Raw genomic sequence first — 7199 nt, 5'->3', positions numbered from 1 at the left:
GCTAGACTTGTGAGTAAGGGCCTTCTAGTCCCTCAGCCATACCTGTAAGCAGAGGGAAAAGGAAGAGCAGAACCACCCAAGTGACCCCAGCTCAAGTGGCCCAGCTCCACGTGTTGAGCTGGTTGTACCTGGTTGTAATTCAAAGCCACTAAGTTTTGCAGCAGCTTACTTTGCAACAGTTACAAAGTGTACACTTCATTCTTCTCTCCTGGCTAGGGCTGAGTAACCTGCCAATGTTCCCAAAAGGCCAATTTGGTTTTGGCAGCCAAAGGACCAATCCTTATTAGCAGGCAAGGAACCTCCAACCTGGAAGCAGAGAAAACTCTAGTCCCAGCCATGGAGCTTCATTTTGTCACTCAGCATTCATCTTTCTGTATTCTCTTCGCCAGCTTCGGTTACTTGCCTTTAGGAATTTTGGTTGTAATAACTGAAAATCTAAAAAAAAAAAAAAAAATTGTGAGCAATTTTGAGCCTTCACCTAAGCAATGTCGCTACAAGGGCCCCCTGCCACAAGGGGTTAAAGTGCAGCCACTGCGGCATAAGTTCAATCCTGTCCAGAGGTGACCCACATGGTGCCTCAGACCTCTCCTGTTTCCCCGCTGCTCCCCTCAGCAGTGTATTTCAGTCAAGCAGCCTGTCCTGCCCCCTACTCTGTCTCTGGTGAATCCTATCATTTCCCCTCTCGGGGGATACTGTTACAACTGGCCTGTACCCCAGTTCTTGTATGCATAAATAAATAAATCTTAAAAAAGAGAGAGAGAGAGAGAAAAGTGTCACTACAAGATACATAGTGAGAGTCATGGGCAAATGATGGATGTTATTGTGAATTTGTTGTTGCTGCTGTTTTACCTTGAAGAACTGGGGTTTAGGCCAGAGGTGCCGGGGGTGAGAGGGTTCACCATAGAGAGAGTGGGAAGCAGAACAGGCAGTCTGACTGAAGTACATGCTGAGGGGAGCAGCGGGTGAGACAGGAAAGGTCTGCTGCGCCATGTGGGTCAGTTCCCTGGCTGGGATCAAACTCAGGCCATCTGGGTGATAGTGCTGAGACTTAAGCCCTAGGCTACCAGGGATGCCCAATGATGTATATAAGTTTTTAAAAGATTTTATTTATTTATGCATACAAGACTGGGGTTGGGGGTGAGAGGATTCTCCAGAGACAGAGTGAGGAGCAGAACAGGCAGTTCTACTGCAACACACTCCTGAGGGGAGCAGCAGTCAGGACAGGAGAGGTCTGCAGCCCTATGTGGGTCAGCTCCCTGGCTAGGGATGGAGCTCCTGCTGCAGTGGCTGCTGATAGATTCATAGTGTTGTGCTTTAACCCTTGTGCCACCAGGGAGGGCCCCATGTATATAATTTGAATGCCAGTTATTCATTTGGATAACCAAGGTGAAAATGATATATGATTTTAACTGTAGAAACACTATCCTTTAAGATCTAGAAAGAGGGCCCTCCCTGGTAGTGCAGCTGATTGGAGTGCAGCATTCCTAAGCTGGCTGCAGCCACTTCATTGTGAGTTAGATCTCAAGCCCTGGAGGTGATCCACTGCACGGCAGACCTCTCCTGACCCGCCCTCTCCTGGCCCTCTCCTGACCCAACCGCTGCTCCCCTCAGCAGTGTACTTCATCCATCTACTCTGTCTCTGATGAATTTTCTCATGGCCCCTGCACCTCTGGCCTGTACCCCAGTTCTGTATACATAAATAAGTAAATCTTAAAAAAAAAAGATCTAGAAAGACAATTAACATTTTCCAATCATTTGAAGATATTTGCCCAGATGTTTTACAGAATTCTTTACACTGCCAAAGAGTAGTTTCAAACCAAATCCAGAATGTTAAAATAAGTTGTAATATTCACCAGCAACTTGTTGGCAGAAGGTGAAGAAAGATCCCTCTTGTACAAAGACATATGATCTCTACTAAAACACTCTTTCAAAAACACTCTTTAATGTGTTGTTATTAAAAGGGTTTTTAATTTTTCTGCCCAAATGAGCGTTGAATTTCAGATTAGGACTTTCCAATTTATATTTTGATTAAGGACCAACTAGGTTTGCTTTTGAGCAACATAAAATCTACATGCTAAACACTATGTCTCATACATTATAAACTTGTCACTTCCAGTTTTGAGTTTACTCAAAATGATTCCCTGCAGTCAAATGACATTTTTTTTAATCAGGAAAATGTTATCACAGTCATTTTTCTAAATTTTCATTGAAATAGGAAACTGCAATACATCCCCATTTTGCACAGCTAAACCACAAGGCTGAGAAGGCTCCAGAAACTCAGCGAATGAGCTGAGAACACCCTGACAATTATGCAACCTATATATGACCCTTCTTTAGACAAATGGATGTGTGTGTGTGTTTTAAAGATTTATTTATTTATGCATACAAGAACTGGGGTACATGCCAGAGGTACGGGGTTTGGGGGGTGGCAGGATTCACCAGAGAGAGAGTGGGGCATAGAACAAACAGATTGAGTGAAATGCACTGCTGAGGGGAGCAGCATGCGAGACAGGAGAGGTCTGCTGCGCCATGTGGGTCAGCTCCCTGGCTGGGGATTGAACTCATGGGGCAGTGGCTCCAGATAGCTTCATAGAGTTGAGCTTTAACCCTTTGTGCCACCAGGGAGCCCCCTGAATGTGTGTATACTTTATGTACTCCTTGCCACACAGGTAGAGGTGTGTGTCATGGAGTTCCATGTTGGCCAGGGATGTCAAAGAGAGAAGTCTACATTGTAAAACTGACTGAATAATTTAATAGGTGGCTCCTGTCCTTGGTATCCAATTATTCCCCTAAAATAACTCAATATGGTTATCACACAGGAGCTTGGACTTGAACTTCAGAAGAGAGTAACATCTATAAAGTTTATAGGAAGCATTAGATTCATCTAATCACAATTTATTCATTCAACAAATATTTTTTGTATGCCATCTCTGTCCCAGGCACTGTGTTTAGCCTGATGGTAGACAGAGCGGGCACTGTTGCAGTCTTCCAAAGAAACTCCATGTGGAGGAATGATGGACAGCTCATTGCTCGGCTCCAAAATGATGAATTTATGATCAATTAAATTCTCATATTCCTCCCAGCCTTACTGAGATAAAATAGAGGGATAACAATTATATGTATTTAGGACATACAACCTGAAGATTTGAGATGACTATCACAGTCTAGGCAATTAACACACTTGTGAACTCGTAGAGTTACTCTGTGTGAGTGTATGTGTGGTAAGAACCTAAATATAAGTGTACAATGGAGAATTTTATTTTAAAGATTGCATTTATTTTTACATAGAAGAACTAGGGTGCAGGTCAGAGGTGCGGGGGGTGGGGGTGGGGACGGACAGTGAGAGGCTTCACCAAAGACAGAGTGGGGAGCAGAACAGACAGGTCGACAAAGTACACTGCTGAGTGGGCGAGACAGAGAGGTCTGCTGTGCCATGTGGGTCAGCTCCCTGGCCAGGGATAGAACTCAGGTCATCCAAGCAGTCCTTTCCAGTGGTATAGTGCTGAGCCTTATCCCCCAGGCCACCAGGGAGGCTCTAAGTGTAGTATTGTTAATGGTAGTCACCATGCTATTCATTATATCCCCAGAACTTACGGCTCTTATAACTAGAAGTCTATGTACCCTTTGACCAGCATCTCCCCGTTTTCCCATGGCCACCAACTCCTGTCCAGCCCTGTCACCTAAAAACACCCTTACAGAACTGTGTCTTTTGAAATACAAATTATGAAATTATGTTTCCCAAACCTAATTTAACAAAAAATGGAATTTGGTAGGATTTCTTAATCTGAGTAACTGGACTCTGTTTTCACAGAGTTGAGTATTTCCCTGCTCAACTAAATCTGATCTGCTTACTTGCACTCAGGGAAACGTAGTGGCCCCAAATCAAATCTGCCTTATTGGTAGGATTAGGTGGTAAGTAAAGCAACCACAGTACCATCCACCCCTTCCTTCCCTAGCCTAGGCAGAGATTTCCTTAAGGTGCCAGAGCTTCCAATAATTATAATTTTCAGGATTAGTTTCTCTGTTGGTCTAATATATAATTTGCCAAGCAAAATTATATGATGGCCAAATGGTCTACCCTGCGGTAACTGCTTACTTGTGTGGTCAGCTGGTGCCTTCTTGGTCCACTCCCATTTTACAGAGCTAAAGTGAATTGGGTGTCCAGCTGGATCTTTGTCCCCAAACAAGTGATCTGTTCCTGCTTTAGTACAGGAGAGTTGACCTGAGAAACGCTACCCCATCAGATGTCTACTGAACACGTACCCCTTGCCAGGCACTTTTAAAAAACATTTTTAAAGATGTATTTATTTATGCTTACAAGAACTGGGGTACAGACCAGAGGTGCTAGGGGTGAGAGAATTCACCAGAAACAGCGTGGGCAGCAGAACAGACAGATTAATTGAATTTCACTGTTGAGAGGAGCAGCAGGGAGACAGGAGAGGTTTGCTGCGCCATGTGGGTCAGCTCCAGGGCTGGGGATCAAAATTGTGCTGCAGTAGCTGCAGATAGCTTCATAGTGCTGTGCTTTAACCTGTTGTGCCACCAGGGAGGGCCCCTGCAAAGGCACTTTACATAGAATATCTCATTTAACCCTCTGATAACTACTTTTGTCCCCAGTTTACTAATGAGGAAACTAAGATTCAGAGAAGTTAGGTGATGTGTCTGTCTGCTCAAGGCCACACAACTAGCACAAATCAAGCTGAGCTGTGTCCTCTAACAACGGGTAGGCAGGAAAAGCAGTGGGTATCACTACACATCAGACAAACTTTGATTCATCCAAATTAGTTTCACAATTCAAATCTGAGGACAATCATTTGAATATCAGTTATGAACTGGAGGAGCGAGCCTGATACTCAGCTGCCGACGAAGAGGCTAAGCACTCTTACTTTACCTGCGAGTGGCTGGTTTATTGCTTGCAGGAGTGTATGACTGTTATAGGGCACCTCAATTCTGTTAAAGGACAGGGGGAGAGGGGCACTCCTGAAGCCCCCAAATCCTGCCTGCTCTAAGTGGGTTCTGCCATCCACCGCAACAAGACAAAACATATAAAACTTTAATGAAAAGGGACTTTAATACAGTGACTATACAATATGGAACACAAAGAATAGAACTTCTAAATCAAACACCTGAAGTGACCCATCCCCTCATGGGCAAAAGTCCACCCAAAAGGGACTGGCCCAAAGCAAGACCTGAAAGCTGCCACTAGACTAAAGCACCTTCTGGCAGGGACCCATGGAAAAGGGTCAGAGATGGCCAGACAAATCCGGGAGGAAAAGAGCAACATCAAAATCAATATAAACACGGCCATAGTCACCTCCCTACAGTTCTCTCACCCACATCTGCCTTCACCAGTCCAGGGTCAGGAAACAAGCCCGGTTTCTTCCTCACATGCTTGCTGCTCCATGTGGCTTCCTCAGGTCTCCTTCTGGCTCTCCATCCAGCTTCCTTCTCTTCTCTTTCTCTGCTCAGCTCCACCCTCCTTCTGGGTGGGGCAGGGAACCTGGAACTTTCCCTTTTCCTAGGGATCCCCCTGTTACATGACTGCAGGACGTTTACCACCAGTCATTCCAGGACATTTGGCTGCTATTCCTCCCCTTCCTCCTGCTCTCCCCATCTTCTGAAGCCGACTCCTCCACGGAGCCGGCCCTCCTGACCCCTGCCTCCCTGCAGGCTGCTGGCTCCATTCTCCTCCCTCCTTGGCACAGTTTCCCAGCAGGCTGGAAGCACTTTCAGGACGGAAATAGTGAGTAGCTCCGACTTCTGAGTTCCCTCCACAACACCTGGGCCAGACGAGGCTGAAAAATGGGGGAAGTGTATATGTGTGTATCAGAGAATGTATTGCTGCGGGTAAATGTGTCTACTAATTTCAAGGTCTCTCTTGCAGGCAGCAGCAGCTGGCTGAGAAGCACACTTTAACTTCAGCCAGAAGCCAAATAGCTCTGCTTCCCACCCACTCCAAGCCCCAGCCTCACACTGGGCAGCCTGAGGACTGGTTGGGGAACTGGGAGGAGGCTTTGGAGAAAGCAGAATTAGGACTGTGATGGAAGGGTTCTGTTTCAGGATTTTGGAAAAAGGGTCTCACACAAGGTTGCAATCAAGGCTGTGATCTTATCTGTAGACTTAATTGGTAAAGGACTTGCTTTCAGATTGACTCCCATCGTTGCTGGCAGCTCTCACTTCTTTGAGCGTTATTGGATTGAGGACCTCCGGTCCTTGCCATTTGGGCCTCTCCCAACATGGCAGCTGGCTTCGTTGAAGTAGACAAGAGAGAGTGGTGAGGGAGAGGGAGAGAGAGAGAGAATGAGAGACAGAGAGAAAGACCAAGAAAGAGAGCACTAGTTTGTCAAAGTCATGTTTTTTTTTTTTTTTAAGATTTATTTATTTATGCACACAGAACTGGGGTACAGGCCAGAGGTGTAGTGGATGAGAGGATTCACCAGAGACAGAGTGGGGAGCAGAAGAGGCAGATGACTGAAATACACTGCTGAGGGGAGCAGCAGGCCGGTCGGGAAAGGCCTGCCAGGCCTTGTGGGTCAGCTCCCTGGCTGGGGACTGAACTGGTGCTGAAGTGGCTTTTTAGCTTTAACCTGCTTTAACCTGCTGCACCATTAGGGAGGGCCCCAAAGTCATAGTCTTTTGGAAACTAATCATGCAAGTCACATCTCATCACTTTGACCATATTCTGTTATTTCGAAGCTGGTCATTAGATTTAGCTTAGACCCAAGTGGGGGAATTCTACAAGGGTATGAATATCAGAATCCAGGGATCAGGAAAGCCATGTCAGAGGCTGCTTACCATTGTAGCTCTTGGCTCTAAAGCTCTTTTATTAAAGAATTTACTATGAGATTTTATTATGAGAGAACAGGTAAAGACTAAATGTATTGGGTCTCCCTGGTGGCACAATAGGGTAAAGTGCAGTACTATGAAGATATCTGTAGCCAGAGTTCGATTCCTGGCCAAAGAGCTGACCCACATGGCATGGCAGACTTCTCCTGACTGGCCCACTGCTCCCCTCAGCAGTGTGTTTCATTCCATCTGCCTGTTCTGCTCCCCACTCTGTCTCTGGTGAATCCTCTCACTGCCCCTGCACCTCTGGCCTGTACCTGGTCAGCTGGTGCCTTCTTGGTCCACTCCCATTTTACAGAGCTAAAGTGAATTGGGTGTCCAGCTGGATCTTTGTCCCCAAACAAGTGATCTGT

General features: G+C 45.9%; 1 long non-coding RNA gene across 1 annotated transcript in view; it reads left to right on the top strand.

Annotated features, from left to right (window-relative positions):
• Positions 1-5469: 5469 nt before the first annotated feature.
• The window catches only part of LOC105854152, a 7322-nt gene continuing 5592 nt past the window's right edge, over positions 5470-7199 (top strand). The window contains exon 1 of the long non-coding RNA XR_001145862.1: positions 5470-5743. This is a non-coding gene — a long non-coding RNA (uncharacterized LOC105854152). The remainder of the gene's footprint in view (positions 5744-7199) is intronic.

This window comes from Condylura cristata, unplaced genomic scaffold (assembly GCF_000260355.1).
Source record: "Condylura cristata isolate star-nosed mole 26May11 unplaced genomic scaffold, ConCri1.0 scaffold00027, whole genome shotgun sequence".
In the NCBI taxonomy this organism is placed as follows: domain Eukaryota; kingdom Metazoa; phylum Chordata; class Mammalia; order Eulipotyphla; family Talpidae; genus Condylura; species Condylura cristata.
This window is presented reverse-complemented; position numbering and strand designations above follow the sequence as displayed.